Raw genomic sequence first — 24,803 nt, forward strand, 5'->3', positions numbered from 1 at the left:
CTACCCTGCCGAGTCCCAGCTCCATGCTCTTTAAAAAAAAGCCCCCACTCACTGGCTGCTACCAGGCAGGGAGGATCCCTGCTGCCCCCTACTGCACTATGCTATGTGGGGGGCTCTTCCACAAGCTCAGCCCCCCCCATGGCTGTCACAGCTGCCCCAGCTCTTGGTTCTTTAAAACAAAAAAAAGTCCTGCACTCACTGGATAGTGCAGTAGTTTTGGGGCTTCTGGGGGCTCATAGCAGAGCCCCTATGCAGTGTGAGGCAGTGGGGGGCAGCAGAGATCACCCCCCGACCTGGCAGCATCTGGTGACTGCTGGGCTTTTTTTTTTTCAAGGAGCTGGGACCTGGGGCCGGGCAGGGCAGCCATTGATGGGGCTGGGAGAGCAAGCAGGGGATGGGGCCAATTCAGAGATTCAGTCAATTCGGTGGCTGAATCTGTAAGTCAGATTTGACTGAATCGATTCGGGATGGTGATTTGAATCACTCTTCCCCGAATTGGCTGAATCCGAATCTGGAGTGAATACTAGCTGCTTTGCACAGACCGAGGAAACATCTACTTCTGGCACAGGCCTAAGTTATAGCCAGCACTCATTCAGGTTCCCTTTCCAGAAATGTAGCTGGCATTATTAATCTCTTACAATTTGCTCAAATTGTGGTCTATAAATAAAGTAAAGGGTAAGCCCACAGAATCCTGATTAATCCTCACATCAGACTAGATTCTAGAAACTGAGGCATATAACTAGGTTCTAGCCAATATAATTAGGTGTACCAGTAGAGCTGTCCAGTTGCTTTTTAAGCCTCTGATAATGTATACTTGATGTAAAACCAGTTGATGGTAGCATTCAATAGCTGGAGTGTTCCAAAGCTGACAGAACATTGATGCAATTTATGTCTTATCATCCACTCAACATAGAGGTTAATTAGTGATGTAACCACCCAAGGAACCAAGATATATATGCTGTATGCTTTGAGATTGAAGTATAAATTATAATGGTCTATAAAAACAAAGTTTCCCATTCATTATGTATGCTAGGAGTATCAAACTCACCTGGCCCCATGGGCTGGATGAGGGGCACAGGGCTGATCAATTGGCTAGACTGGACCTGCAGACCAGCCCCATGCACCAAAGCCAGCAAGTCTGGTCTAGCCTTCTAAGACTATCTCTTTCAGATATTGGTGTAACCTGAAGAGGCAATGGGAATCAGTCCCCTAAACGATCTGATGCTGGTACCAGTTCAACGACTCAGAGTGGCTGATAAGACAGCATGCTGTGCCTGTGTTTCTCCAGTAAGGTGGCTCCACATAAGAGACAACATAAGAGATCAATTGAGTAGGCTGGAGTGGGGTAATTACTGCACTCTCATAGATGCCAGCATCATGTTCAGTGAGCTTTTAAGTGTTCCCACTGCCATTTTTCAGTGCAGGATGCTGATACACATGCCACTCTAGGGGCTTTATGTAGAGTGGCTTGTGGAGCCACTCTAATTAAAGCACCCCCCAACTCCTGGAGCATGTGTATAAATGAATGGGCCCTGGAGCAGCCCCCAGCACCATGGGGTTGGGGCTGGCACATGCTGAATAGAGCATGCAGGGCAGTTTGAGACCCATAGGCAGCACTGAGGGCTGGATGACAGGGCTCCACGGACTGAATCAGGCACACAAATTGTATCTTTGACAAGCCTGTTGTATGCCAAAGCACCTCATGTTTGTCAGAGACAGTTTAGTGAATAGTGAAAGCTGTTAACACTGGTAAGAACTCCAGGAATAATATATATATATATATATATATATATATCTCCTGAATACAGAATATAAATTCTGAATAATATTGACGTGTTCAATGAATAGATTTGTCACAGAATTTAAGATGTTATTAGTTAAAGAACTCAATCAGCTGCAGCAAATATTAATTGCCTGGTTATTATTACTGATGCCTGTAAACACTATAATAGCTGAGAGTCATATTCTGTGCCATGCTGAGTCATAATATTTAGACATATAAATAAAAATAAATATAAGACCAGCATTTTTATGAGAAGGGGTCTGATTAGTAAGGAAGAGACTCCATAATTATTACACCAACATGTGGAACAAAAAAAGGACTGAAGTTGTGATAGATGCAAAAGCATTACTGCCACAAGACAAAGAGATGATACAAACCAGTTGACAATCATTGTAAGCTAACAGCAGGACTTTTTAAAAAGCCTAATGACACTTAGTCACACTTTCCTGCAGAATGGTACAGTGAACAGTAGTTCATTTTATATAGCCCAGAATTTTTAAACAAGAGAATAAATTCAGTTCTCAGTTGCAGTGGTATAACTAAGAACAGAATCTAATCATTCATTCTTTGCTTTCTGCGGAGAAGAGGATAAAACAATGCTAAACAATTCTTAACTTCAAAACTAGACAAATGACAGAACTGCATTAGTAGTTGTCTTTGTACTACAGTGGGTAGGACTGACATTTTGGACTGGATCCCTAATGTAAATTTGGTTCTCTTGACAGAGTCATAACAGGGCAGCTCCATGCCCTGGGCAGTAGCTCTACATGGGACAGTGCCAGCTTCTCTGCTGCCAGTGGTAGTGATGTGGCCAGCTGCTAGTATTGGCAGAAGCAATTATGCACCACTCAAAGGTAGAATGACCATACATCCCAGTTTGGCTGGGATGGTCCCGGATTCTGTAGGCTGGTCCTGGTTGGTTTGTAAAAAGTCCTAGGCTGGAGTCTGTTTAGGAGGTGGAGTAACATGGAGCACCTATACATGTGATGGACCTCTGCCCCAACTTGTGCTAATTAGCATGCATTGGAGCAGACTCGATTAATTTAGTCTGCTATGAGCCTGCTGGAATGTGCTAATTAGCACACTTATTCAGCCTCAGTGCCATGTGTATTCAGTGTACCCCCACACTTCAAAATGGTGGTGGGGGTACTTTAACTAAAGTTTGTTGAACAAACTTTAGTTAAAGCACCCCCACTACCATTTTGAAACATGCGACACTGAATACACGTGACACTTCAGGCCCTTTAATTACAGCATCTTTCAAAGCTGCTGTAGTTAAGGTGCCCTCACCCTGGCCCATAGCATATGTATAGATGCCCATGATGCCTAGGCTGGTGGCCAGGCAGACATTGCCACTGCTGTATGGGAGTAAGGACACGCCATGTGTTGGTAGGATGACACCTGCTGTAGTTGGCCCACTTGCTCCCTCACAGCAGCAGTGGTGTCAAGATTAGGAAATATATTTTTAAATGCCCCTGGTGGAACAAAGCGCTAAATTAGCCCTTTTTTTCTGTTGAAGCATTTAAAATTGAAGACTTAGATTTTTACCTTAACATTGCAGTGAGCAACATTGAAAACCTGGCCCATCCAGGTTTGGAAAAAAAACAGGCAGTGGAGACTAGGTAGTGAAACTACATGAGTCTATACTACTGTTCTCAACCAGGATGTTGCAGAACCCTGGTCTGCACTGGGATCATTTCAAGGGTGCCGTATACTATTAGCACCATTAGAGGGTTCACAAGATAAACCCAGAGATTTTAAAATGGAATCCATAGCATTAAAATATTCTGATCAGTTTTGGTCTTTTCAAGTCCTTTACAACAGGAACACTGCTGTATTTCTTTTTTGTAATTAAAAAAAAAAGTGAAAATTAAAAACTAGCATTTTGTGAGAGGTGCCCTGAGTCTAACAAGGGATTCCTAGAATCTAAAAAGGTTGGGAACCACTGGTTTACACCATTTGTAGAGATGGCCCAAAGATTTCATTGCTCCTTATGCCTAGTGTGTTTCCTTTAACAGTGGCTTCATTATTCCTCTTGGAAGTGTGGTGGCAGAGTGGTTATAGTGTCTTCTTTGTCTCTGGAGGTAAGACTTAAGAGTCTAGAACTGTGCACTAAATTGCTCCATTCATTCCTACTGTACATGGGTACCTGTCATTTGAGTGGTAGAGCCAAGAAAGCTGAATTTGATACTAACTATGTTACCAGCTACAGAAAATGCCATACCTTCTTAACTACAGTAGCCCAATTGCCCATTAAGGTTGTCTAGACCCTTGAGTTGACATTACTTAATTGGCCTCACTGCTACAAATTTAACTTTCCAAGCATGGGACAACTGACTTAAAATTTTGCTATTGAGTTGTGACATTTATGAACTTCTATGTTTATAAAAAAATGCAAGACGTTTGATGTTGCAAGAGGCAATAGTACTGAGATAACTCCATGGCCATTAAATTAGGTTAATGATATTTCCAGAACTGTAATTTATGCTGCAAAATAGGAATATATGTTTGTTCTCTAACATGACTGATTTGACAGTGTGGATTTGACTGATGAGTACTAAATGCAGATAAGTGACCACAGTTTTCATGCTAATATATTCCAGTGATGTCAGTGTTGCAAAATGTCAGATTGTTTAGTCAAATCTCGGAGTATTATCATTTTGTTGAATCCTTGAGTTGATTCAATAGCAAATGGAATGTGTCACTGGATAGCATATGTCACTAAATAGTTCTATAATTAAAACAGTGCATTGCTTAACTTGCACTGTCTTGCATTAAAATCAAATGAACACACAAGTTTCTCGAGAGAAATGAATAGGAAGAAAAATGATGAATTGAATAAAATAGAAACTGCTACCCAATAAGACCTCAAGATTATCTACTGTATAATGTGTTTTTGGTAAAAGCGCAATGAAACCTAAGAAGATAAAAGATATTAATTTTTAAAGAAGGATTCATTTTTGTTATCTTTCCCTGGCTTATTCCACTCAAGGACAGAAAACAGAACATATCTTTTCTGAATTTCCATTTTGGCTAACTTGTGTTACTAAAAATGCCTGAATGTGAATATATGCAAGTTCTGTTTTACATATGTCTGTGCTGGAAGGGAATGGATAGCAAAGGTATACTGGATTATAAAGTTATCAAGTTATCCCTTTTTTTGCTTTACAGTACAGCTTTTTTTCTGTTTGTTTCCTAACCTAGTCAGCCAAGAGCAAACAGATGTTGCTGTTAACCTTCCAGAATAATTTACAGTAAATGTTCTTCGATTTTGTTCCATTAAAGGCACAGATTGCAGAGCAATTCTCTGCCGTAACTCACAGAGCTTCACAGGTAGCACTATGAGTTACACTGATCCTCTGGACTCAACAGAAATTAGCTATTGGGTTCAGAGGGTTGGGGATCCAGTTGCTGGCTGCAGGCCTGCAGCCAGTCTTCTCTAGCAATGCCTCTCCACTAGGCCTATACGAAGTGGCTAGTATTCACTTTGGATTTGGATTTGGCTGATTTTGGGGACAGTGATTTGATTTGGTGATTCGAATCACTGTCCCAAATTGATTTGGCCAAATCTGATTCAGAGATTCAGCCGCTACTGAATCAGCTGAATCTCCGAATCAAACAGGTCACATCCCCTGACCACTCTCCCAGTCCTATCAATGGCTGCCCTGCCTGGCCCCAGAATCCCAGTACTTAAAAAAAAAAATCCCTGCACTCACTGGCTCCTGTCAGGCAGGATGGCGGGGCAATCCCTGCTGTCTGCCACTGCCCCGTGCTGCATGGGGGGGACTTGCCATGGGCCCCAGAGGCCCTGATAGCCACTGCAGCATCCAGTGAGTGTGGGGATTTTTTTTTTTTCAGTGTTGGGATGCTGGGGCTGGGCAGAGCAGCCATTGACAAGGCTGGGAGAGTAGGTGGGGGGTGGGGGACACTCGAAGGGGCTGGGAGAGCAGGCAGGGGATGGGGCCTCGAGGGGGTTGCCCCATGGTCCCCTCCCCCTCCCCTCCAGCTACACTCCTCGCCCCCTACTTACTGGCATGGAGCCTGGGTCCAGCTCCCTGCGGCAGCAAGTGGGGACTAGCCAAATCTCAGAATCTCTGAATCTTCTCTGAATCTTTTCTGAATCAATTTGGAGGCTTCAACTCAATTCACACCTTTTTATTGGTCTCCTGATTTGATTCAGATTCAGAGATTTGGCCCCCGAATAGGGCTGAATCTCCTCGGAATCAAATCGGCAGCTGAAGCTCCACACAGCTTTACCCTCCCAGCCCCAGCACTATTTTTACAATGAAAGGGAAAAAGGGAGCAAAGGCACTCATTCTAGGGGTTCTCCAGCCAGTGCTGGAAGGTAGGGAGATTAGATTGGAGCCCCCACCCCCACTACAGGTGGGGCTCTAATCCACCTGCTCCACCCTTCCATGCCAGCTGAAAACCCACAGACTGAACTTCCTCTGCTCTCTTTCCCCTCTCCCATTCTAAAAGCAGCACTGGGGCTGAGAGGTGGCACAGAGACAAGTTACTGAAGATGCTCCAGTGTTGGAAAACCACAACCCCTTTTTCTTTTCATACAATCCATAGACATTAGGGGCTGGAAAGGACCTTGCAAGATCATGACTGCTTTATTTACATTAATACTCTTCTCTGTTAACAAGCCTATTTTTACCCCTGGAGATGCTTTTCTTGGTCATGCCCTTTAAATTTGGCAGCTGCAACTCTACAGAAGCCATTTTGAAGCTGCACTTTACTTATTGCTATTTCCTATCCACTAGCTGGTAAGCAGAAGTAATGCTTTTCTTTAGTTTTTTCTTTGTTCTTGGTGAAAAAAAATGGTTCATTCCTATATCTTCTTTGTGATTCCTTTAAGTGCTTATCTTAAGCAGTCTTCTATTATCTTTTTGGCCACACAGTATTCCTAAATTCCTCAGTCAGCGCTTTGTAATTTGAATTAGAATTCTGTTAAAATTAAATGGAATGAGAGTTGAACAAAGAGGGAAGGAAGGATAAAAATAAATAAATTAAATTCTGTCAACTCTACTTATCTGCTAATTATCCCCATAGTACTTTAAAATACCTGAAAAGGTTTGTTGCAAAGACTCAGGACACTGAATAACAGATGTTTAACAACTTCATTTAGACTTTGAAGGCATTGCAGCTGCAATGTGAAAAGAATAATGTGTAGGTTCCACCCAGAGGTAAACTTAATAGAGGAACTGGGAATCTTTTATTCATTCAGCCACCAAATGGAAACTTTTATATTTAGGCTTAGTTGATGCAAGTCAAATCAATCTAATTCTCTTGTTCAGAACTGTAAATTCAAGGAACATTAATCTTGTAGAAAAAGTGCCCATCCCATCTGACCTCCAGGGTGGCAATGGAGATAAAATGTGAAGGTTGTAGTTATTCTAGATGCAACAAAGATACCAATAGCATGGCCATATATATTTTAATAATAAGTCACTAATTTTGTTGTTCCTGATATTGCTTTTGATTCCTGATTTAGATTTTTTAAAGTTATTTATTCTTCTATTTGGCCAGATAGGTTAGTTCAGGTTTGTAAATGTTTAAGAATCCCCCAAACTCTTAACCATTTGATCATAGGATCATAGAAAATAGGAACCTCATAAGGTCATCTGATCTAGTCCTCTGCTCAAGGCAGTATCATCCCAGCCAAGTGTCTGTCCAACTTAATTTTGAACGGAAATTCCACAAATTTTCTAGGTATCCTGTTCTAATACATGCATCTGTCATAGTCAGAAAGTTCTTCCTAATCTTCAACTTTCATTTCCTCTGCTGCAGCTTGAGGTCATAGCTCCTAGTCCAGTTCTTTATGGCCACAGATAAAAGCCCATTTCCATCCTCTCTGTAATTGCCTTTCAGGTATTTGAAGACAATTATCAAAACACTTGGCAGCAAATGTTTTTACCCACTAATCTTCATGGTTATTTGATCTGTTTGACTCCCGTGAAACCACACAAACAGTGTAGCATGACATGAAATAAATATCACAAAGGTGAAGATAAACTATAGGTCATTATGTGCTTGAATTGAGCCCAGCTTATTTAATAAAATGGAAGCGAATGATTTGTTAATGACTACTTTATTGATCCCTTGTGCTCCAGCAATTTGGTTATACAGTATATTAGAAGGTAGTTATTTTCCCTTTTCACCTAAAATGTTAATGACTACGGACAGTTTGCAAGTAAATTGGTGTCATGCATTGTGATGACAGTACATAAAACAAGTATCAGTCTGTGCAGTCATCAGTTTACAGTGTATCAGCATGAATTTAGAACAAAACCAATTTGAATGCTTTTTTTCCAAAGGCCATTTTATGTCAAAATATCTGTGAAGTGTGACCGATATGCTAGGAGTCAGTCAGCTGGACTGATAGTGACTTTCAATTTAACCCTGATTTTGATTTTTGCCTTAATTTTTTTCTTGTAATTTCCTTGATGTTGTTGATGGAAAAAAAGTTTCTTTAAAGCCTATAGAGACCAAAATGTCCTTTAAAACATATTATATGTACCAGTTACCCTGCAGCATTAGCATCATGAATTTGACACAGAATTAGACAGCTATAATGATGAGCATGATTCCTGTTATCTACTCGATTGTCTCTCACCTTTGTTGCCAGCTGTCCAACTGTCACAGGCCAGCTGGGCACTGTGAGTATATCAATTTAGTTGCAGACTGACTGAGCACTGCAACTTTATTAGCCACTGGGCTTTTTGCTTCGGGATTGAGGAGGTGATGTTGGAAAGGAAAGAAATGACAAGTTTCACTTACAAAAAGGAATGAATTTTACTTATGACAACAAAAGATATAGTTCCATATATAATAGTTAATAAAAATGTTAAGATAATAAACAGACAACATAACAATACAGATTAAAATTGACAGTGATAATAAAACAGGTAAAGAAATTAACCAAGAGTTCCCACTTGGTTAGTAACTTATCAGTAGTCCCTTGGTTAGAAGATGCACGTCAAGTTGAATCAGTGAAGTCAGACCTCTCTGAACTGGGCTGCCCAAAGGAGAACCGGTGGAAGCCCCTCCAGTCAGGAGCCGGTCCTTGCTCTCACAGGGAGTAAGAGAGATCCGTGGGGGTATGGGACAGCAATGACCCTTCTGTTCTGCCCTTCCCGAGGGTTACTAGGATGTGTGTGTTCTTTTATATTCTAATTATGCTAATTTTTAGTTATGTAGTCATTCATAATATTACTTTATAGCTGTTATCCTATGGGGTTAAAAGGTGTTAGAAATTATTATAATAAGTTTTTGCCCAAGCTTGGGTTTATCCAATAAGCAAATTGCAACACAGCATCTTCACATTACCCCGCCTAAATCCAGCCCCTTCAGAACTCTCTGACTATGCTTTTTTGAGATGTTCTTTCTTGAAATGTACTGGATAAGCTAGGCAGTTGAATCCAGTTTTTATCATCATCAAGGCTAAATTCTGAGCCAGAAAGAACTATTAGTTAGGTCAGCTAATTTCACAGCTATAGCTTTGTCTTTGAGGCCTAGTCAGTTCCACAAACTGTTACAAGTTACATTTGCGGGTTACAAAAATACAAGCTTCATATTAGACAAAAGTTCCAAATGCCTCTAAGAAGCACATATTTATTTCTTATTAATTTCTTTGGTTTTAGCCATCACAATCCACCCCTTGCATCTTTGGAGCATTTGGTAAGGCCTACAAATATGATTTTTGCCAGGTGGCATGTACATGGTTGGCAAAAACAGCATTTATTTTTGGCATAGATATTAGATTTAATTGTATAATAACATTAAAAATTATATTAAACAATATTAATTTCATAACCAAACATATTACTATTACAAACTAGGGAAAAGGAGCATTTTTAGTAAAGGCATACATTTGCACAGTACAAATTACTTCATACTGTTTCCACAGCAAGGGAAAGTTAGTAGCACACTTAATAATTTGCCCTCCCTCTTGGGCTATGAGAGCAAGCTGTTTACTTTTTTGGGCATCTTCAAGCAAATTGTTGATGTAGGTTGCTACCTTATCTCACCCTTTTAGTTGAGGCATGTCTACATCTTGAACCCAGGACTTTGGAAGACTTAGGTTAAGGGTGAGACTTTCTAGCTGGGTTTTTGGCCACATTAAAATAGCTTCCTGGTTTTGGACAATCAGGATAGCTGATGCTCTTTGAAAATCTTGAGCTTTTGCACAGCAGCTGGTGCAGGAGGTCTAAAACACTCTGTTGGGATAGTACAGGCAGCCAGGACCTTCCCAACAAACCCGCTGAGGTAGGGTAATGTAGGGAGTCACTGGTAGGGTGTTATACAAATCATGTCAGGGCACTATTGGGTCACCTGCTCTACAAAGTTCCCAAGCCGATTAGAATGCCATTTACAGGATACACTGGAGATTGAGCTAAATACTTGGGGCCTTCTGGGGTTATAATTTCCCAAATGGGACGATGCAAGTCCCAGTCCTACATACATCCTCCTCCCGGTCCTGTTAAGAGATGAGCAGTGGACCATGTGCCGTTTGTTACCCCATGTACGACAAAAAAGCATTTTGTCTTGCTACAACCCTTCCATTGTGTGCTCCATGTGTCTTGGTAAACTAACCGTTGGGTCAAAACTGGGGGTAGTCCATGGCATTTTAAGTCAGCAGCCCATTCTTTGTGTCTGAGATCTCTCATCACCTGGGAAAAGAGAAAGTTAAGCAAAAGCTGCACTTGGGCACAAGCACTGTTCTAAGTTTGATTAGCATCAGCTTGAAAGGCTGCATGCATTAACAGATAACTTATTTGTGCTGCTTCACAGCCAATGGTTGTCACAGCCAATCCACACTGTCAATGGGCGCTTGGAGGCTGCTGGGCTACGGGTTGGAAAACAGTTGGCCAAGTCCAGCGCAACATTTTCTCTGCCAGTTGGGCGCCAGCACAACAGTTGGGGAATGCTGTTCTGATAAACTATTGTTCAGGGTTAAAGGTAATATGGATATTAAACAAGGAGGCATTAAGAAGAACTGGAGCCCTGGTCTAGGACCTCCACAATGGGGTGACATTAGGCAAGCGAGGTACGGATACACCTGTGGTGGCTCTTTTTGGATTAGCAACGTGCATCCCAGCTTAATGCAAAAAATGGACAGGGGTTCTCATGTTTGGGTGCTTAACCATATCCCTTCTTGTTTCTGGGATTGGTAAACTTCCCAGTGGGGTTGGTTTATTCGCTGGGATGCATCTCCATTTGCGTACTTGAACACACATTGTCCAGGTACAACAATGGCATGGGTATCTTGCAAAAATTATTCTGGCACAGTGCCCCCATGGGTTCAGCCAGTTTTTCTGGGTTGACCAGGGCTGTGCCCTGCAGACTTTTCCAGACTGTTTGGCGATAGGTGGCTATAGTATATTCAATTCTGTGAGAGATCCCCCCTTCATCCATATGGCAGAACCACAAAATACCCGGAACATGGGATGTGTTTACTTCCCATTCTGTGGACCACCACTTAACAGCATAAGAGCTGTTTTTAAACCACTATAGTACCTTGCTATACTTGGAGGACCGGTGTATTTGGTGAGCTGTACACCATTGTGATAAAGTATCATTGGGTAGGGGAACTGCCGGAGCAATTGTTTCCCATGGAGGTGGGGTCGGAGATTTTGGTCATCTCTTTGGGCTCCGGAGGGTTGTAGAATTTCAAGCTGCAGGCGGGGTTACAGCAGTGATCACATCAGGACTTAGGGTGGGCAGTGTACCTGCAGGCAAAATATAACAGCACCAGGGCCATTGGAAGAAACCACAACAATCTCCCCCTGTCCCACAGTTGTTTTTCCCGATTCTGGCATATGGGAGGAAACCAAGTAACCACCCTGTCCCACAGTAACATTGACAGGTTCCCCCTTGCCAGTCCACAATCCATCACCAACGACTGAGAGGCTAGTTTCGCACTTCTTCGATTGCAGTTGGGCATTCCCAGTATTTCAGTGTGTCCGAGCCCTTGGCAGTGGGTGCAATCTGGGGTTCAGGAGCATGGGACTATCCCACATCAGTCAAACAACAGCAAATGATTAGCAGTCCCGTCATGATGGCATTCCACTCCTTCATTGCTGGATGGGGGTGGCGGCATTGCTCTGGAGCAGGATGACGACCTCGAGGTTGCTACGGTGTGCCAGCAGATGGACCCAATCTGCAGGAACAAGGAAAAATGGAGTCTGGCTCCCTTTAGATGGATCTGACCTTGATACACACCATGAGTTACATGTGTCCTGTGCCATTAGCACCCCTTCCTATTTGTCTCCCTGTGGATGCTTAACTACTACCTGATCCCCTGCCTGGAGTTTCCCCCAACCACTTCTTGGCCGTTCCACTGCCGGCTCGTAGGGCCCACCTTGACCAAAGGCTTTCTGCATGGGGCTTCCTTCAGAGTGGGGATGATTGTTGGCCCAGTTGACTGAGTGATCCAGGTGCAGGTCCTAGTCTTTGAAGGTCAAACCAACGGCCATTCACAGGTTGTACTTTAAGATACCACTGGCTCATTCTACTAGTCTAGTAGATTGTGGGTGATAGGGAATGTGATAGGTCCACAGGACTTCACGTTTTGCAACCCACTCATAGACAAGATGGTTGCAAAAATGTGAACCATTGTCACTTTGCAGCTCTACAGGAGGTGGGTAGATGGCTAGCAGGTTTTCTAGTGCTGCACAGGTGTCCTGTGCAGTGGCCTTGGCAAAGGCCTGAGCAAACATCATTCTAGTGACTGCTTCCACTGCTACAAACACATACTGTCACTTTCTGGGTGTGTTGGGAAGTGGGCCTATACAGTCACCTTGCCAAACTTGCCATATTACTTTCCCATCACGTAATGACAAAGGAGTGGTTAAGGCAGGGGTTAGTCGGGCCTTGACTTCCTGGCAGGTGATGCAGGAGTTGACTAATTCCCGTGCTTCCTTTTTGGTTAGGTGAATGCCCCAGGTGGCTGCTAGGCGAGTAGTGCCATTACGGCCAGGGTGCCCATGCTGTCGATGCAGCCATTCTGCAGCTAGCACTCCAGGGGTTTCCTGGAGGGAGGGGCTGGGTGCCTTCTCTGGGGGTGGCTGAGCTTCTGCCTCAGCAACAAGGGCTTCTGTGCTGCTTTTGGCTAGCTTATCTACTTGCCTGTTCTATTTTGCTTCAGGCCTTTTAGCTTTTTTGTTTCCATGTTCTGCACTAACATGTTGTATATGTAGGGGAAGGACTCCCTCTGCCATTATTTACAAAGTTTTCCAGTTATCATAGTGTGACGGGCTAGCTGGCAATGACCTGGCCCAGGGGTTTTGAAAGGGCAAAATATGATTGGAGGATTTGGGATTCCCTTTCCTCACCAATCTGGTAATGATTTGGCCTGGGGGTTTTGAAGGGGTAAAAGATGATTGGAGGACTTGGGATTCCTTTTCTGCACCAATCAGGCCCCAGAGACTCACCCCCCACCATGTCCCAATTGGCCCCTTGGGTCACCTTGAGGGGGATAAAAGGGGCAGCATGGGCTGACTCAGGGGAGAGACCGGAGAGGGACAACAAGGAAGGAGCTTCACAGAGCTGGTTAGAGCTGAGCCAGTGGGGCACGAGCAGTGCCCCGGAAGAGCCTGAAACAGCAGGACCTGCAGGAAGCAGTGGGACTCTCAGCAGTGCGGCATGCGGCCAGCAGGAGAAGACCCCCACTGGGCTCCAGGATCCCCAAGGAGAGGCCCCAGCCAGCAGGAGAGCCTCCCCCGCTCCAGGAAGGATCCGAGCAGTGACCTGAGGGGTTCCCAGCCCTGCTTCTAGCTCCTCGAATCAGAGGCCAGGCAGCTCAACATGAGGCTGGGGCTCCGGGAAGGTCAAGACCCCTAGCAGGCTGGAGCAGTACTAACAGTAGTGGCTGTATGGTAGTGTTCCTGCTTACCACATGGGAGATCTGGGTTCATAGTCCCAGCTGAGGTGACTTGGGGTGAGTGAGATAACAAGAAACAAATCTTCTTGCAGTGGAAAGAGGCCATTGTGTTTTCCCCTCTTTCTCCCCCTCCAGGTACCAAGGCCCTATATTTCCTTGTTATTTGACGTTTTGCATTTTGTGCCCTTTGTATATTTCACCAACCCATATTGTTTGTTCTGCTGTGTGAGTTTTATATTTTGTTAACCCTGTTTTTGTCAGTGATTGTAAGTGTCTAACCTTTGTTGAATCCTGCCCCCTTGGGGCATTGTAGTGTCCACTATACCCTCTGATTTATGCCTGTTATGTTCCCAGCATTAAATGGTATATGGTTAAGTCCCCATTGGTGGTATGGCTCTGCTCTAGAGGGGAGGAGAGTCCCTACACCTCCCACAGTGCTTGTGCACCTGCTTTGATCCTTTCAATTGGAGAGGGGGTACCTCTTGGAGTACCTTCCGGGTTACAATAGCTTCAAATATTTTTGCCTTGTCTTTTGAAGTTTTCTTTTTTCCATAAGGGTAGCCACTTGGTACAACCCTCTACTACCATCCATGAATCGCAGTAGATATAGATGGGTTTTGTATAGCCTGACCTTAGTAACAGTTCATAGTTGGCCATGTTGACTACAGCAGCCAACTCAGCATACTGTGCACTTTGGCCATTTCCCTCTATTGTAAGATGCATACCATCTTGAATTCATATGGCAGCACTCCTCCAGGTGCAACATTTGGCTGAGCCATCAGTGAACCAGACTTCTAAGTCTTTTGATGTTTCCATGTCAGGTGAGAAAGGAGGTGCTTCCTTGATGGGAGATGGCTCATCAGATCTGGTTGCATCTGGGTATATGTTGACTGTATTTTTTGTGACCTTTTCCACTAGTGCTGGATGTCTCTTTAAGTGCCTGACTTAAAATATAATAGATTCATTTCTGCAGTGTTGTTTCTTGGGTCCTCCCCCTAGGCGGGAGGTGTCGGTCGGACAATACCATTCCCAGGATGGCTACCGAAGTAGTTATAACAGTGGGTAACTCCCCTCTTAGGGCCTCTGTGGCTTCTAAAGCTGCAGCTGCTGCACACAGCATTTGTTCTAGCAGGGTGTATTGGGCTTCGGCCCTCTTCCAGCCTCAGCTCCAAAACTCAAGGGGCTTTCCCTCTGCCTTAGGTGTATCTCTTTGCCATAAGCTCCACTGGGGCCCCCCATTGGACACATTTACATAGAGCCAGAGCTCCCCTTCTGGGCGTCGTGCTGCTAGGGAGACGTGAATGGTTACTGCCTCCTTGAGGGCCCTCATGGCATGTTGGTGCTTGGAGCCCCATTCCCACTGTGCCTTTTTCTTGCACAAATTATACAAAGGCCAACACACTAAACTCAGGGACATGCAGGTGCCAGAAATTAAGCCCTCCCAGCTGGGCTTGAAGCTCTTTTACACTATTGGGGGCAGGGGTATCTACCAGGCTTTGCAGCTCCTTAGGCAGTATGGTGTGTCCACCTTGTTGCCACTGGATTCCCAGGAACTCACACTGGGGCCCAACTTCTTGGATCTTTTTGCTGGACAGCGTGAATCCAAATGCCTTCACTTTCTTCTTTAGGGACTCAAAAGCACAAATGATTCATTCCCGGTCCTGGCCTCCCACCATGACATCATCGACATACTGCCAGACATGCACCTTTGGGTGGCTTAATTGGACTTCATGGACCACTGCAGCCAGCACTTTGTGGGCCCAGGTGGGGCTATGCACCCAACCCTGGGGTAGGACTGTGTAGGTGTACTGCTGTCCTAGCTACGTGAAGGCAAACAAAGGCCTTCATGGATGGGAGTAGCAAAGAACATGTCTCTAATGTCTATGGATCCCATCCACTGGGGTCCATAACACCTAATGTTTTCTATTAACGCAGACATGGATGGGACTACAGCTGTCAAATGGTGGGTATTTGCATTCAGAGCTCTAACGTCAATAGTCAATCGCCAATCCCCACTTGGTTTACGTACCGGCCACACCGGGTTGTTGTATGGAGAATGAGTCCGAATGATGGTTTCATTCTCCAGCTGCTGGTTGATGATGTCCTGGATGGGTTGTGTTGCCTCAAGGGTGTGCAGTATTGAGATCGGTGTACCACCTTCGTGGCTGGCAGAGTTAGTGGGGTCATAAAACATAGGGCTAGCACCATCATCACGTCTTCCTGCTCAATTTCCTGGGCAGTGGTACAGCCAAACTGCCAGGTTTCCTGTTTAAGAATAAATTGCTGCACTTGCAACACATTTAGTCACAGTAGGTTTGGCCCGCCTCAGAGCATTACAGCAGCTGCTGTTACTACGGAGCCCTTAGGCAAGGTGAATGTGGGTTGGACCAAATGTCCTGGTTGTCTGGCACCTCCAAATCTTACCACTTGGTAGGGGGTTCCCTGTGCCCCTTTCCATTCTGCACAGTCCAAAACACATAGCTGGGCACCAGTGTCTAGTAGCATGTCAACTAATTTTTTCCTTCTATTTAAACAAATCTTTGTAGGCACTTTGATCAAGGGGCTAATATTATTCTGTGTTACTGGTCCCCGATTAAGGGGCTGGGTCGGCCGGGCCTCCTACTGCAGGGGGCCGGGGGGTGCCGAGGGTTCTGTCTTCTTCCCCTTTTCATCCTCACAGTGTTTGATCCATAACCCCTGCAGGACTATGGTAGGCCGTTTGTCAATTTACTCTTTACTAAACCCTGCTGCCAGTAGCTCTCTCCACATTGCGCCTGCGGAGCTTTGGGTTTTTCATTTCCCACTTTTCCGGACTTGGGGGGCCCAGCTGGGTCATCTTCTTTGGGGGCCACTGCCATGGCCTTGGCAGTTTTTATTGGTTTGGGAAGCCCTGGCTTCTGCAAGATGGACAGAAGCTGTACTAGCCTCCATATCACATCTCTTACCGGGTGAGTCACTAACTCTTGTTGCAATGCCAGGAGAACTGAGGTGCATTCAGTGGGCAATCTCTGGCAAAACTTTCTCCACATGGCCTCTGTTATTAATTTTTCATCTAAAGTATGCCTCCAGTTTCCTGCTTGAATAATTTCTGTCCAAGACAGCCGGTAAAGACAATGAATGGCTTCCTCTAAATCAAGCCATGCTTGTGGGAGGGGGTTAAACTCTTCTTCCATGTTACCGTAACCTGCAGCAGCCACTTGCATTGCAGCAGAAAACAGTAATATTTTGGTCCTGCCCGACCCACTGACCCAACTAGATTTCAGGGCGGAGGACCAATTGTGCTGCCTCGGTGTGACTTACAGATACTGCTGAGGCTTCTTCACTATACATTCAAACTTACCAATCTACTATCGGCTCCCCTAGTTTAGCTTTATGTTGCTCTTGCAATTCTTTGATTTCTGTGCGAGTAAAAGACCATGTCTCCATCTGGGGATTTCCCCCTTGTGGCCCTGCATGGACCCCTTGTGGAAGATTAGTTTTTAGCACCACAGACAACACAGCAATTGTATCCACTTTAAAAGATCAATATATTTGTTTTGCCATACTGATTGAAATGAGTACTACACTAAACAGAATCATGGGAATGTACGGCTGGAAGAGACGTCAGGAGGTTGTCAAGTCCAGCCCAGTCCAGGTAGGTTCATCTCTGCATAAAACTCCTTTTTTGTGATGCTACTGAGCAGTAGCCTAATGCTACTCCACACTAACATCACATCACGGTTTTTGTCAGACAACAGTAGTATCAGGCTACTGCGCAGTCAGCATCTCATGCAGATATGGCCAGTCTGTGCCAAACATAGATCTTATTAATTACAGTAAGTAGCTCATCATAAATATTCAGGGCAACCTCTCTTGGCTATTTTATATTATCAAAGTGCTTTGAAAACATTAATGAGTTATTCTTAACATAAAGAAGAATATTTTTCTAAAATAAGTAATTTTTGAATGCTCAAGTCTGGGACATCTGAAAGGGGCCTGAGAGTGTTGATCCACCATGCACTGGAAAGCAGACTTCAGTAAGGTGTTGCAAATTTAGCAATTGAAAGGACTACTCATTTTAAAAGGTAGGCTATAATGCATTCTGTAGAGATACCGCCTTTATTTTTACACAGTCCTATACAGAAGAAACAATTTTCATACATAGCCAAACTATATGAGTCTGGTCTAGTGAGCCATGGAAATTGTTGGCAGTAGAAGCAAACCCCCCAAAATAGAGCAAATGATCTAAAAAAAAACATTAGCCGTGCAGTGATAAAAACATTGCTTAGTGCCTATGGGGCTGAGAAATGCCTCTTACAAGTTATTTAGCCAAGAGAATGTAATGAGGGAATACTGAGAAAGCATTCAAGATGGAAAAAGCTATCACTGTGCTATTTAGGATCATCTTGTCCTTCTAAGATGCACAGTGGCATTTCATAACTTCTCTCTCCATGCTTCAGCAAGCCTGTCTTTAAAATGCTTCATTCTTTCCTTGCTAAGTGCAACTGCAGGAACTCTAATACAATATTTGGGTTGTTGGCAAAAAGTGGGGAGAGGGAAGCTCATACAAGAGTGACATGGGCTCAAATGTTTTTGTTTGCTTCAAGCAATTCACTGTCAGAACAGAATAATCTTATTACTCTAATCCAAGAGTTATTTGCCTGAAAAGAAATTCAGCCGTGGCTGCACTGCCTTCTGTTTCCCTGCCTGTGGTTCTCTTATATTCCTGGGAAATCCCTCACTCACTCTGAATTAATATTTATTTAGATCTCACAAATGTCTAATAATGCAGGGTCTATGGGTATGTGACTGCAGCAGCAATGGTACTTGCATCCAGATCTTAGTAAAAGAGGAATAATACTGTGGAAGAGAGCCCTTGCTTCATTGAATGGGTCTCTACACTTTTGGGGTTTTCTTCATAACTCGAATGAACTGGACAAAAAATGTCTTGATGAGCGTTAAAGTCAGTGACTTGTCTGTTTCTAAGACTGTTGTTAATGTTGGGTATTTTTCTTTTTAAGATTATTCATATGAGGGAAAAAATGTAGATGAAAGCCAGTCAAGGAGGAAACCGGGAAAGATTCTAAGAAGGAGCTGCTGCAGTGAAGCAGTAACAGGGTAAGCGTATGGTTAAAAGACAGTCTTTATTTTAATAAGTTTCTTTGTTCACTTTTAGAAAAAAAAGACTTTCTGTGATTTTTTTAATCCCCATTAAGAACAGTATTCTAAAGAAACAGGATCACAGAGTCCTTCCATTTCTTCGTAAGTTCTAAAGTGTACTTAGATACCATTGTGATTTGGTATAATAAGAATTTAAATGGAAAAGGGGGGAAATGAATTTGAAACACTTAAACTCCAATGATTCCCTTTGTTCTGCATTACCAAGATATTATTTCTAGGCACAAAAAAAAATGTAGACTTTTGTATTAAAAGGATTCAATTCTGGAATAATCTGGCATCCTGTTATTGCCCACTTAAAGATCATTTATCTTGTACAAACTTCAAAATGAACCTCTTTTACCAATTCATGTGGCATTTACCATTTCTTAAGAATAATTAAAGGAAATATATTCAATTATGAGTCCTCATGTTATCAATTTGTATAAAGTGTTTGAGAAAAATGCTGTATTTATTCTTTGGTGCCTGTTTTAACTGACATTTTTGATTATAGCTCCTCCTCTACCCCCTCCCCTCCACCACTACCAGAATTTCTCTTGTCAGTGTACTAAAGCATTAATATTGCTTCCAATTTTACTCTGGGTTGACATCTTTATTACTTCCGTTAGGTTGAAAGCTGATCAGAGAAATTCTAATGAAATAGTTTTGTTGTCACAATTTTGTTGATGAAATCAAAAAACATTTTGTGGGAAGTCTGATTTTTCAATAACTTCTGCCAGCTTGACTGTCCAGAACAAGGAAACTTGTTGTGCCCTTCACCTCTGAGAAAGAAGCTGGCAGCCTCACAGCTCCCAGTTCTCTAGCAGTCTATACAATAGGCAACTGCAAATCCTGTCTTTCAAGTTCTCCATTCTCAATGGGCTGCTAAGCTGCCTGTCATGCAGCAGGAGTTCTGGGTAGTCCTGGAAGCTGTGGACTTGGGACAGTTCTGTAAATTTAGTGATGGCTGTAACTGAAAATGATAAGTCTTTTTTCAGTCTGAGGCTGCCACTAGTTCACGGTCCTCTGTTGCCCGAGGTGGGCAGATAGCATTCTTTGTAACATTTCATATGGAAATAACAAATTCCACAGTATTCAGAATGAAACTTTGTGGGGTTTCTGTTTGATGGGGAGAAAAAATGAGTTTTTAGCTATTTGTCTCAATTGACACAGGAAAAAATAATGAAATCTCAAAATTTTCCCAACAGAGGAAAACCAGGTTTTTCTCTCCTTTAGTTAGAATGAAGTTCATCTTCTCTAGTCTTACTCCTGAATTTATAGTCTTTGGTTGATTTCTGGTAGCATTCCACATGTGTACACATGCATGCATGTGCGCACGCTCGCACACACACAACCACACGCCATATATGGTTTAATGTCTTTGGATACTGGGCACATCTACATGTGCATTTTAATGTGCATTAGCTTATTTTAATGTGCATTAAAGCATCAGTTTTGAAAGCGCCTGGCACTGTGTTTTGCATTTGTATAAACAGTGAAGTATGCGTCAGCGCTGAGAAAATGGTGGTGGCATGTTTTTGAACTAAAACACATTGAAGGTGTTTTAGTTCAAAAGCACACTGCTGCTTTTTTCCCAGTGCTGATGTGCATTTTGCTATTTATACAAATGTATGCGACACAGTGCCGGGCGCATCAGTTCACATGTGCATCTCCAGCACATCACCGCACAAAAAATATGTGTATAAATGCCCTGTGCTATGTAGTTAATGTGTATTAAGACAGGCTATTGTGAATGTTCTTAATACCTCACAAAGGGCATGTCTACATGTGCATTATTGCGCTTTAGTTAATATGCACTAAATCTAGTACCTCCATTGTGAGGTACTAGAGTCTCCTATATACAGAGACTCAGAGAGCCAGCTCAGACATTCTGGAAATAAATATGCTCCAGCAGACTCTGGTGTCATGTGTATTAGTGTCCCCATGCCAAAAAATTACGACGGATACTTTGAACTAAAGCTCGTTCAATGAGATTTAGTTGAAAGTGCCCTGCCACCATTTTTCAGCATAGGGATTGCTAATACATGTGACGCTTAAGCACATTTAATGAAAAGTCCTTGCTAATTAAAGTGCCCCCCCACGCTTCTCAGAGCATGTGTAAAAATATCCTAAGAAAATGCTCATTAGCCAGTCTTAATGCATGTTAACTAAACAGCATGGGTTTTAAGTGACACTTAATGCACATTAGCCTATTTTAATTTGCATTAAATAGCAGATTTTTAGTGATGGTTTATTGTGTATTAAAATAAGCTAATGTGCATTAAAGCCCATGTGTAGATGCACCTGGAGGTATTCAATTTAATGCACATTAACTAAAGCATGTTAATGCACATGTAGAAGTACCCACTGTTGCATTTTTTTGGATGTATATATTTTGGGAGCCCTGACTGTAACTATAACCCTCCCCCCTCCCAAAAAAAACACCCTTGTCCATACAATTCAAGCATTTCCATGTTGGATGCACATTTGGTTTAATTTATTATTAAATTATTAGGTTCCAGATAAAAGCTATTTTAAAAGCTTGATTGTGTTCTGCCAAAGTCTGGTCCAAAAACTAGAATGCTGTTGCTGAGGATGACACCATTGCACATGAGTAGAATTACTTTTCTGATTATGTCTTTAAAAATTTCAGCAGCTGAGCATATCCCATCAATTAATCTTTTGCATCATTGTAGAGTTACATCCTCGAGTAAAAAATGCTAGCTAATAGCAGTGTTCTGATGAAAATTATAGCTAAGGAAAACATGCATTAAAAAGCGGATTGTGAAAAGGGTCTTTTTAGTGAATTCTAAAAAGTGTTTGAAAGAAGATAATCTCTATCTTCTTCTCTACCACTGAATAAAGAAACTGAATTTTCAAGGCGATTGTTAGCTTTACTTAGGATTTACATTTTAGGAATTAAAAGTTACAAAATTGGGCATTTACTGATGCACTACAGCTTTAAATGACACATTTGCAGTACTGTTGCTAGTTTGTTATAACAGACAGGGGGAAAGGAGTTCATATTGTCTGTTAATAGATGTAATTACTCAAATCTACAGTGTCTTTCAAATCCAAGACCAACTTCCAGTATAATAATTGTTCCAATTGCTGAATAAAAACTTGTTAATTTCTGTGGATGCTAAAACAGCAGGCCATTAATCATATTGCTACTGGCAAAGAATCATCTGAATGTGTTATGTATTCGATGAAATGCCATTACATGATGGTTTATATCTCTGTTATGCAACTGAAAATTAGAATTATAGAATACAAGAGGAATAAGAGGAATTATAGCAGCTCATGGGTTTTCTTTCAACCTGAAACTGAACCTTCTACAACAAAAAGTTCCCTGCCCATTTCACTGGGTCCCTGGATTCTTACCTAACTGTAAATTCAATATACAGGGGTGCAGGAAACATTGGGTGTATCCACATGATCTAGATTAGACTAATCTGATGCACAGTAAAGTGTCACCATCTACATAGATTCATAGATTCATAGATGTTAGGGTCAGAAAGGACTTCAGTAGATCATTGAGTCTGAACTCCTGCCCTGGACAGGAAAGAGTGCTGGGGTTTAGCCTTCTCTTAAAGACCCCTAAGGCAGGGGACACCACCACCTCCCCTGGAAGCCCATTCCAGATTTTGGCAACCTTTACCATAAAGAAGCTCTTTCTGATGTCTAACTTAAATCTGATCTCCATCAGTTTGTGGCCATTGCTCTTAGTAACTCCAAGGGGTGCCCTGGTAAACACAGCATCCCCTATTCCTTGCTGCCCTTCCTTGATGAATTTGTAGGCAACCACAAGATCCCTTCTCAACCTTCTCTTGTGGAGGCTGAAGAGATACAGGGTCATCAAACTCTGCTTATAGGGTTTTGCCTGCAGGCCCCCAGCCATAGGAGTGGCCCTCCTCTGAACCCTCTCGAGGTTGTGCACATTCCTCTTGAAGTGTGGTATCCAAAACTCAATGCAGTATTCCAATTGTGTCCTGACCAATGCTGCATAAAGGGGAAGTGTCACTTCCTTAGACTTGTTTGTCATGCACCTGCTAATGCATGATAAAGTGTGGTTGGCTTTACTGATCACTTTGTCACATTGACAACTCATGTTCATCTTGGAGTCAACAGTGACCCCAAGATCCTTTCTGCTGCTGTACTGCTGAGAAGGTCCTCCAATGTGCACAGCCATTACTGTGCAGTAGATTAGTCTAATGTACTATTACCTAGTACCTGTATATACAGGTACTAGAAACTGGTGCATTTAACTAATGTACCAAAGTGCACAAGTAGATGCTGACCAGGAGCTAATTGCTCCCAGTCAGCCTAGGCAACCGGGGACAGGGAGAGCTGTCTCAGTTTGGTAGGAAGCTGCCTTCCAGGCACATGGAGAATGGAATAGGTCCTGATCACCATGTGGCTTGGAGGCAGCTGCCTGGCAAGCAGGACAGCTCTCCCAGCCCCGTGGAGATCAGGGCAGGTTCCAATCTCAATGTGGCTGGGAGGCAGCTGCCTGGAAACCTGGAGCTCCCCCCTCATTGCTGCAGGGGAGCAGAATAGGATAGGAGCAGGCCTGGACTGAACTGCTCCTGTTGGAAGCAAATTTGCTTCCAATGGGCACATATTCAGACGTGTGCAGGGCTGCAGTTTAATTCACCTGAATTTTCTATGTATAAAATTCAGGCTCATTAATTGCACATGTAGAGGTGCCCATTCTGGGCTAGAACTAACCCTTCTGGATCTATCTGCATTGGAAAAAATGTGATGGAGTAAAAAGTGGGCAGACATAGAAGAATTCAGTGACCTTGCAAATTCAGGTGTATGCATTTTCATTGGCCTTCCTTTCTAGCTTTGGGAAAGTTTGGGGGATAATAGGCCCTGGGGAGATTAAAAGCCCAGAGTGGTCAGATGTCTCAGTGGCTGGAAATGAGGACTGCTTGAGGCCCTGGTTGCTTCCCTGACTCTCTGTTAGATGGTGACCTTTCATCCTTTACTTCTTTTTTATGCTGCTCAGGAGCCAGATATACGGACCTTATCCCTGGACCTAAGGCTGAATGTATGTGAAGCTGCCTTGTATTTATGTCTGTATTTACTTTTTTCTTGGGATTTTTTGCTGCTGTGTAGCTGTGGAGCCTAGTACCTCTGGTTTATTAGATTTTTCCAAGCCATGATAAATTTGAGCAACAGGATTTACTTCTTCTAACTTCCTTTATCCTAGAAAGTATGAAATCAGTGGTCAAAGTCTTATCGTTGATTTTGTCCAAAACAAAAGGTAAAACTACAACATGAAATAAAAACAAAAGGAGTAGTGTGCCAAATGAAGGTGAGAATACACCACTGTACTAATATAAATTCCTCATAATTCATAGTTAGATATAAATAATTGTTGAGATTTTTTAAGTTAACATCTATTGCTTTGAAAAATCTGTTAGAACAACTGAAAGTTATTACTAAATGAAAATAATGTAGCTATAAGTCAATTATGTAATAACTGGATTAAAACAGAATCAGATCATAACATAAATCAAAATGAGGGGCATACAGGACTGTATGCAATTGCAAAACTACATTCACTACTGTGTATACAAATAATCTATTTTATCATACAAACTATTCCCAGAAATAGAAGATGGTCCTGTTTTGTCTTGCAGTGCCTCCGAACTTATCTGTCAAAGCAACAATTTTCTCCATGTCATACTAGCTAGACAGAGTTCTGTAAGTGGTTTTCTCTTAGAATGATAAGGTCAGATTCTACTCTTGTTAGTAGCTGCTTCTATTAATTTTATTGCTACTCTAAGTTTTCTATTCATTTCAATCATATAAGTTCAGAGCAATCTGGTTGACTTCAATAATTCCACTGACTCTATCCATGTAACAGATAAAAATTGACTTAGAAGAGTGACATTTAGTTAGGCCATATTAGGTATATTATCCATTCTGTATCTATTAGAGGTCAAGAAAATACATGTATTAATTTTGCAGAGAAATTTATTAATG

The 24,803-nt window shown here is 42.6% G+C and overlaps 1 long non-coding RNA gene across 1 annotated transcript; it reads left to right on the forward strand.

The window, feature by feature from the left end:
- The first annotated feature begins 3,799 nt into the window (after window positions 1–3,799).
- On the forward strand, window positions 3,800–24,117 carry LOC109306160. Its single transcript, XR_002099874.1, has 3 exons — window positions 3,800–3,867; window positions 18,671–18,767; window positions 24,025–24,117. It is a non-coding gene; the product is annotated as an uncharacterized LOC109306160 (long non-coding RNA).
- Window positions 24,118–24,803: the final 686 nt, after the last annotated feature.

This window comes from Crocodylus porosus, unplaced genomic scaffold (assembly GCF_001723895.1).
Source record: "Crocodylus porosus isolate Cpor-Errol unplaced genomic scaffold, CroPor_comp1, whole genome shotgun sequence".
Lineage (NCBI taxonomy): Eukaryota > Metazoa > Chordata > Crocodylia > Crocodylidae > Crocodylus > Crocodylus porosus.